This window comes from Berghia stephanieae, chromosome 1 (assembly GCF_034508935.2).
Source record: "Berghia stephanieae isolate SIO BIC M18660-M18661 chromosome 1, UCSD_Bste_1.3, whole genome shotgun sequence".
In the NCBI taxonomy this organism is placed as follows: domain Eukaryota; kingdom Metazoa; phylum Mollusca; class Gastropoda; order Nudibranchia; family Aeolidiidae; genus Berghia; species Berghia stephanieae.
In genome coordinates, this window is record NC_088360.1 from 132103337 (window position 1) to 132113336 (window position 10000).

Genomic DNA, 10000 nt, shown 5'->3' on the forward strand with positions numbered 1-10000 from the left:
GTGGCCTAGTGGTATGACACTCGCTTTCGGGCCGGAAGGTCCTGGGTTCGAGCCTCGCGCTCGGCGCATAGTTGAGTCCTTGGAAAAGGCTCTTTACTCAAATTCTCTCACCGTACTCAAGTGTAAAATGAGTACCTGGCCGTCTTCAGCGGTGTCTTTGTCCGTAAAAGTGTAATGTCTATCGCCTAACAGGCGTCATGTCTCGTCCTACATGTTAAATGTTACTGTTGACCAGGGACCCCTTGGAAAGCGCTTTGAGCACATTTAGTGGATATTGCGCTATATAAAGCTCAATTTTTTATTGACAAATTATCAAGGCGTGTTGATTGATGTGTGTAGTATTGTTAGGTGTTTTGATTTTATCTGGGTTTCTTTTTTTCATATCATCCACAGGTCATTGTCTAGCCACCGTCTATAAGGTTACAAGGTTCAAGCTCTGGAATCATCCGTGACGCCATGCCGTTTGACAGTTTAGCAAGTCAGTGAATGTCGTGTCCGAAAGCTTCAGTTGGATACCTGCGTCAACGGGTAACCATGGCAACGACACTATAATGTCTGCCATTCGTCCTGTATCATCACGTGAGCCATAGGGTAAGTCAGACATTGTTTTTTTGTTTTTTTAATTTGTTATTTAAAACTTCCAAGGAAATACATGATGCGGTATTTCCGTAGAATTCCCCCCCCCCCCCTTCTCCCCCTCCAAAAACAAAAAGTTAAAAAAAAAATAAAATAAATAAATAAATATATATATATATATATATATATATATATATATATATATATATATATATGAGAGAATGTGAGTAATGAGCCTTTTCCAAGGACTCAACTAAGCGCCGAGCGAGGCTCGAACCCAGGACCTTCCGATTCGAAAGCGAGTGTCGTACCATAAGACAACATAGCCGTACAAATACGCTTTATCATCAATACTCGTTCAATGATTAAAGTTTCTTAGTTTTCCTTTCACTTGGTCTTCATTATGTATTTCAACAAGAGATGAAGTGGGTAGGAATTTGCCAGAAGACAATAGAGAATAAAAATTTGTTCGCGGTGGTGATGGGCGTTTGAACCCTACTGGTACGACAACTCCGCCTGGCCGGTGTATTTCAAGCAACATATTATCATGGTAGCAGCGTGGACGTCTTCTTATTTCGAAGGTATTCCAAAACAGATGAGTTCAACCTCGTTGACAGCCGGAGAACGTTGGGTAAGCGGTTATCGATATATATGGTAGTTGGAAGATAAGACAACTTAATTACCCCCGAGCCACCATTAACGTATAGCCGGACACTGACCAAAAAGTGACGTCATTACCCCGTAGCCACCATTAACTTATAGCCTGACACTGACCAAAAAGTGACGTCATTACCCCGTAGCCACCATTAACTTATAGCCTGACACTGACCAAAAAGTGACGTCATTACCACGAAGCCACCAATAACTTGTAGCCTGACACTGACCAAAAAGTGACGTCATTACCCCGTAGCTACCATTAACTTATAGCCTGACACTGACCAAAAAGTGACGTCATTACCCCATGGCCACCATTAACTTATAGCCTGACACTGACCAAAAAGTGATGTCATTACCCCGTAACCACCATTAACTTATAGCCTGACACTGTCCAAAAAGTGATGTCAAAAGACAATGGGATCACTTGTTTCATTCTAGCTACGACAAGCTGGACGCTATATAATCCTAAAAAATGACGCCAAACTATAGATAGAATGCGCTTGGCCAAGGAGTTCACAACATTGCCATCCGGAAGTATAACGGACCAACACACAAACTCTGTGTAACCATGAACTTTTATAGTCTGGTTAAGACAGTTTAGTGAGAACAACTCACAAACGCGGATGGCAAAAACAATAACAAAGGCCCGCGTGACGTCATCTTCGAACTATCTATAGGTCCTAGTGGATCCTAGTGTCCGGCTATAAGTTCACGATTGCAAGTAACGCATGTGCGCTGTTCGATTTTTTTTTAGGTTCAAAGGGAGACAACCACGAAATAAACACATCTGAGTTTGCAACTCGGCTTGTATCCCCTGATCTTTCACTCGACTACGTAATGGCTGCCGATTTCAACCAATCGATTCCGCCGATCGAATGAAATATATTATAGCAAAGGAACAAAGTGGCGATACTTCGAACGGGACTGGGAGAACTATGAAGTCACCACAGGACTGGTTCTGAAGGTTCTGAACGGAATCGTGCGGTCACTCTTCTCAGTTGCCATTGGGAGAGAAGAAATGAACATTTATGACGGATTCGTGTTAGGAGAAGAGGAGGGGTCTCTGGACAACAGCTACATTTAACGTGTAGGACGAGACATGGTGCCTGTTAGGCGATATTACAAATTTTCGGACAGAGTCAACGCTGTTAACGGCCTTTGTTTACACGATGACGTTTGTCCGAGAGGCGTGGTTATCTAGGAGTCTCTTCATCCACTCCTGGATGGATATCCAGAAACTAAGCGATGTGACAACTCATGAAAACTGAGGGTGAAAGCTACAGGAAACTTAATTTTTTCGTTTACACGCTCAGTTATCATGAGTTGTTGTCAGATCGCCGAAAGATAGTTCGAAGATGACGTCACTCAGGTTTTTGTTATTGTTTTTTTGCCATCCGCGTTTATGAGTAATGCTCACTGAACTGTACTTACCTGACTATAAACGTTCATGGATACACACAGTTTTGTGTGTTGGTCCGTTATACTTCCGGATGCCAATGTTATGAGTTTCTTAGCCAAACGCATACTATTTGTAGATAATATGCGCTTGGCTGAAAGCTCACAAAATTTGCCATCCGGAAGTATAACGAACCAACACACACAACTCTGTGTAACCATGGACTGTTATAGTCTGGATAACACAATTTAGTGAGAATTACTCATAAACGTGGATGGCAAAAAAAAAAACCCCAAAAAACAATAACAAAGACTCGATTGACGTCAACTTCATTCTATCTATAGTTTCTGGACATCCACCCGGTCATGGATGAATAGATACCGACATAACCTCTCGGACATGTGGGATAAACGCAATTCTTTATAGTTGCTTTAGATTCAAGAAAATGAAAATGGATTGCTCACAATTTCAGGAAACCAACAACAGACATTACGAGACAAGCTGTGGACTTGAACCCTCAGGGAAAAACGGAAGGTTGGGAGGTCCAAGAAAACATGGTGAAGCTCTTGCGAGGAAGCGGTGATGTTGGCTGGAATGTCCTGGGGAGAGGTGAAGAAGAAGACACGGAACAGAATACGATGGAGATGTACTGTTGAAGCCCTATGGTCCACAAGGAATGGAAAGGATTAGATGAAATGAATTTAGATTCACCACAACGTAACACTGTTCGAAGACGATTGGTCAATAGACAGATAGTTAACCACGCCTCTCCGGACAGTCGTCATAATGTAAACAATCGTAGTGATTGGTAAACAAAGCAAACGACACGGGCTTTACTATCGATGGTAACATGTGTCTAATTAAAATACCCACTGTTCTACTGCTTGATCAATAAAAACAACTCAGAAAACTATTTTGTGTAAACTTAACGTTTATAATATATTATGATCGAGAAAATCGTGTGATAACCAGTCACCCATTTGACGATATAAATACAATAACAATGATCAGAGAGAGGTCGATTTTATTTCACGTCATTGTTTATAAACAACCAGCTATATTTGTCCGAGCACGTGCCAAGGCGTGTCACAAATTCCGTGTTTTGATTGGTCAAAAAGCTTCGGATAATTGGATTCAATAGTCTGATATCACGTCGCCCAGCAACGGCGGCCGTTGTGGTTCTAAACAAAGAAAATCAGTACTTTTTATTCTTCATGCTGGCTAGAATTTTTCATATGTCTTATGATCAGAATGTGTAAAAGTCAAAACATGATCAGATTTATAATGTTTTTTTCCCTCTGGATACGCTTTTATGCTCGTCGGAGAAATATTTCATAAGGGCGTCCGCCATTGCTCAGATTTTTTAGAGCCAGTTACTAAGTTACCATGCGTCATAACGAGGGAAATGACGTTACGACTGTTGAAGCGTATTGAGCTTGAAGTCAAGCTAAACGAATAGATTTTAAGACGTAACGATTGTTTGTTTGGATTTTTCTTTTCGTTTTTTGTCTTGTTTTTATTATTCGTTTAGTTTTGTTCTTGGTTATTTTTTTTTTGGGGGGGGGGGGGCGGTTCGATGCGTCATACCTACCTCAAGGCCTTCCCCCACATAGCCACAGGTTACAAAGCTGTTATTGCTACTGTCAGATTAAATCTGCGGACCAGGGGTGAACACAAATCCGGCCTCATTGGTGCTGGGGCTCTGAATAACTATTTTCTCCCTGTTTAAATCACTGTCTTCTGGGTGGGGTTCCTTTCCTCCCATAGTGGGCGGGAGGCACTTACACCTATAGATAGTATGCGCTTGCCTGAGAAGCTCATAACATTGCCATCCGGAAGTATAACGGTCCAACACACAAAACTGTGTGTATCCATGAACGTTTATAGTCAGGTTAATACAGTTCAGTGAGCATTACTCAAAAACGCGGATGGCCAAAAACAATAACAAAGACCTGAGAGACGTCATCTTCTAACTATCTATATATGTTTCCAACATAATTTCTGTCTTTCTCTTGGAATGAGATTACTTCGTTTTGTGCTGGCCCTGACCGGATACCGTAGCTGGAGGGAAACAGTCAAATGTATTGTTAGAGTTTTGGTAGATATTATATTTTGTCTCTCTGTTATACACTGTGTTATGTTTTGTTTACAGATTATATATGATTTGTAAACATTAGAGTGCATTCCTGTTAGTGGGGACCTGTGCTTGTGTCAGGATTAGACTGACAGGTGATCTCAAACTAAGTATTTTGATAGTGTGCTTTAGGAATTTACATCTACATCCTTTTTGAACCAATTCCCCTTTGTCTTCCATTTTCTTGGGTCATTCTAATTGTAAATCTATAACTTTTTACTTTCCAATTTTCTTCCTTTTTACTGGCGCTGATATGACCTTAATGTGTTGCAAGCGCCGTAAAACCCTTAAAAACAAAAACAAACCAAATCACTGCCTTATCCCTGGAAAAATGACAAAAGGTCATAGGTAAGCAGTCCTTTAGAGTCAGTAGGATCACGGAGTAGGAATTTATCCCGATTTCTGCAGCGTAAAATGGACAACAGCAACATCTTGGTACCTTTTGGATAGAACGTTAGTCAATCAAATCAGTCCTTTAGAGTCAGTAGGATACGGAGTAGGAATTTATCCCGATTTCTGCAGCGTAAAATGGACAACAGCAACATCTTAGTACCTTTTGGATAGGACACTAGTCAATTAATCTCAAAGTACTTTCCTCCAGATCTAGAAGATCCAGATACCTAATCACTGCTGAGTAGGACAAGGGTGGGGAGATTCAGAAGGGGGTTAGAAAAATACAAAAACAACGACTGCATCATCCGGGATTGATCTCGGTTCCTTTTGTTTGTGAGGGTGTCAGAAGGGTGTGAGGAAAGAGCTCTACCAACTGAATCATCTGGATTACCAACAAACTGCTATTTGTGACCCCTCGTCTCAAAACGGTATTAAGTCGGGATCATTAAGATCCTGAAAATTAAATTTGTAGCCAGAAATATCAGACTTGCGTTGAGTTTATCAACTTTATTGAGGAAAATGAATATCATATTTCAGGTTGCTCAATACCAATAGTTCATAATGTTGTCCAGTTAACCTTTAATTTGACTTTTCAGCATCTGGGTCATCCCGACATAATGCCGTTTTGAGACTTTGGGTCACATTTATTGTTACCACATTGTCTAGACCGTCAGGGTTAAATTGATCTGATTTCGTCAGATTAGTGAGCCTTTGTGGACATGACAGGAATACTGAACAAAATCAATAATCGGTCTAAAAAGAACGTTTCATTGACTATGACTATGTGTCATCTCATACGTCACTATTTCAATTAGCTTCTTATTGGATTCAGTAGTCTGATGTCACGCGCCCGGCAACGGCGGCCATCTTGGTTCTAATCAAAGAAAATCTTTACTTTTTATTCTTCATGCTGGCGAGAACTTTTCATTCCCTTTTCATATGCCTTGTGATCAGAATGTGTAAAAGTCAAAACATGATCGAATTGATGGGGTTTTTTTTCCTCTGGGTACGCTTTTAAGCTCGCCGGAGAAATATTTCATACGGGCGTCCGCCATTGTTCCGATAGTTTAGAGCCAGTGTTGCTAAGTTACCATGCGTCATTAGGAAGGAAGTGGCGGTACGACTATTGAATCCTATTGGCTGTATCCCAAGGCCAACAACTCCTTTGTCAAATTGAGCAACTAGAGAGCAGGCACTGGTGTAAGGTATATAAATAGATCTGAATTGAACAAGTCTGTGTGTATGAAAAGGTGCCAGACAAAGCAAAAATGAAAAATACATGGAAAAAAAACAAACACCAAAAAACACCCCCCCCCCCCCCCAAAAAAAAAAAAAAAAAGTCTGCCTCGATTGATAATGATGTTATGGTAGCACGTCTGGCCGGTAATCAGAAGGTCTTAGGTTCGATCCTCAGTCGATGCAATGTTTGTGTGTTTATTAAACAACAGCAACAACAACAACAACATTGAGCTTTTATATAGAGTAATATCTACTAGACGTGCTCAATGCGCTTAACAATGGGTCCCTAGCCAACAGCAACACTTAACATGTTGGACGAGAGACGACGCCTACTAAGCGATATTACAATTTGCTGTTAACGGCCAGGTACTTATTTCACACTTGAGTAGGGTGAGATAATATTTATTAGTAAAGACCCTTTTCCAGGGGCTCAACTATGCGCCGCTCAGAGTGGTACTCGAACCCAGGACCTTCCAACCCGAAGGCGAGTGTCATAACACTAGACCAGATAGCGGCACTGGTTGCACGACGCATAATTATGATTAGAAAAGAATTACTATGGAAAATGTTTGTAAAGCTTGGAATGTTAAGTAATTAAATTGACATTTACCATGTTTTAATAGCATCGGTATTAACAATACTTGAAATCTTAACTGTTGAAAAACATCACGAAAGTCAATCAGACTCAGCCAACGTATACATATAAGCAGGTCTGACACCCGAACCCTTTTCATGGGCCAAGATTAACATTGTTGTAATGGACAATATTTTGCGTCATTAAAAAAAAAGTTTCCAGTACAACAATGTAACAATGACTATGAAAAATGTTTTTTTTCTCTTTTTGAGGAATTTTTTTGTCTGTAATCAAAGCCCTATCTCCACTGAGTAAAAATGTTTTTGTTTTTGAATTTTGAAATTCAATTAAACAAACAAGTTATGCAGTTTCAAAGGTGTCATTTATTTGGATGTCCCGCAAAGAGGAAAAAACGCGAAAATATGGGACGTTTTTTCGGCATTTTTTTCGACGTTTGGTTGTATCTTGCGTAATAAGTGGATTAAAAGATTGAAATTTGGCAATTTTATGGCAAATTTGATAGAGAAAATTATGAAAACATTAGAAGAGTTCTAATTTATATATAAACACACACACACACACACACACACACACACACAGAGAGAGAGAGAGAGAGAGAGAGAGAGAGAGAGAGAGAGAGAGAGAGAGAGAGAGAGAGAGAAGAGAGGAGAGGAGGGGGGGGGGGGGGGGGGGGGGGAATTGCGTACGTAAACAAAAGAAATATAGAAGGAAAAGAGAAATTGGACAAGGGGACAAAGGTTACTGATAGAACGTGACTTGGAACATAATAATTAAACGCATGCTGAGATTGTAGATCATATTGCAATTGAAAACTTTTAACACTATAATTTCTTAAATTTTTGTAAATTAAAGTCAAATTTTCAGCTGTTTATTGAACCCAAACGCAATGGCAGACGATAAACACCCCTCTGCCAGTGAGACCGCGCAGACATTTTGACTAGTCATGAACTTTAAAACGAGGTCAACCAATCAGAAATCGCTTTGCCACGACTCGCTCAGCCGCTGTTTGGTGCCAAATCGTTTTGAACTTGTCATTCGGGCTGTAGGGGGGCAAAATGGCTTTGTCTTTTACAAATGAAGAGCAATTTAGGATGGTGTTTTGAAAAATACGGACAAAGTACTCGTCATATTCATATGAAATTTTACAACCTAAAAAAAGAAATGTTCATGTATTACCTTGTCAGCGACAAAACCTACACGCCCGGTAGTTTTAGAAATATTTTACTCCAAAGAGTAAAAATCTATTTTTAACGGTCTTCTGGTAATCGTACGAGTTTTGTCGCTTGACATAATCTAAAATGACTTTTTTTCTAACTGTGTGCCAACTTTCAGTCATATTTATCGATAAACAGTGTCGTAATTAATTTTAAAAAATAGTATATACCAAACGGCTTCGTCACATATTTTGTCGCGTATTTGGGCACTTCGTGAGCGAAAAAAAGAGGCCCAAAGATTTGTGCGGGATAGTCATTGCTAAACAATGAGCCCCGTAAGGAATTGGGTTATCCGACCTTCAAATAAGTGAACGTTGTTCACAGCTAATCAATCTTTCACTTACTTTTGTTTAGAAGTTTACAGATTGTAAATAAACACACAAAAACATTTTAAAATGATTTTAAATCCTATTAGCTTTTAATGAAACGATGTGATATGATACGAAACATGTTTTTAAACACAATAATTTGCATTTAACATTTCGTGCATGTAAATATCGCCTGTCGCGAAGTAAGGCCAAGCAATCAATTGTTAGCTCGGGCGTTCCGATAGCTCAGTTGGTAGAGTACTCGGTTCACATGCAAAGGGACCGAGGTCTATCCCGGGTAAAGTCGATTTAAAATGTTTTTTTCCTAACCCCACCTCCGTGTTTGAGCAGTGACTAGGTAGCTGGGTCGGATAGATATGGCGGAAAGTTCTTTGCGATACACTATTGTCCTTTCAAAAAGTAAAAGGGTAGGAAGTACTTGCAAATGTTCGTTTCACGCTACATAAATCGGGATAAACACCAGCTCCACTGGCCTTGTCTTATCTTATTTAAGGCTGTATACAGGACTTCGTTTCAATAATAATAATAATAATAATAATAATAATAATAATAATAATAATAATAATAATAATAATAATAATAATAATAATAATAAAAAATACACATTTATATAGCGCACATTCTCGTGTAAAACACAAGCTCTGGGCACTTTACAATATAAATATCAATTTTAAGTGAAAAAAAAAATAATAATAATAATTCATAGCCAAATCAAGGATTCATAGAGTCAATAAAAACAAATACAGTATAATGTGTCTTGAGATTCTTTTTAAAGGTAGGTAAAGACTTGTACTCCCTCAGACCACGTGGTAGTTCATTCCAAATCTTGGGCCGAAACAAGCAAACGATCTATCACCAAATTTTGTTCTTGATCTTTTTTCCGAAATTTTCGTTTGGTCATTACATGATCTTAAAGTGTAATTTTCAAATTTACACATGACCACGTGATCTGTGAGATATGCCGGTGCTATACCAGTCAAACACTTATAAACAAGACACGCTGCTTTGTAATATGTGCGCTTTTCAATGGGCAACCAGTGGAGAGAGGCCAACAAAGGGGTTGCATGATCAAATTTTTTTGGGCCAAAAACTAATCTTGCAGCACTGTTTTGCAGTAGTTGTAATTGTGTAATAGAAGCCTGAGGCAAGTTGACAAGCAGGGAGTTACAATAATCTAGTTTCGAAAAAATGAGGGAAACAACCAATGTTTTACATGTTCCAATTACAATAAATCATATACATACATACATACATACATACAACATACATAAACATACATACATACATACATTACATACATACATACATACAAATACATACATACATACATACATACATACATACATACATACATACATACATACATAACATACATACTATACATACATACATACATACATCTACATACATAACTACATACAACATACATACATACATACATACATACATACATACATACCATACATA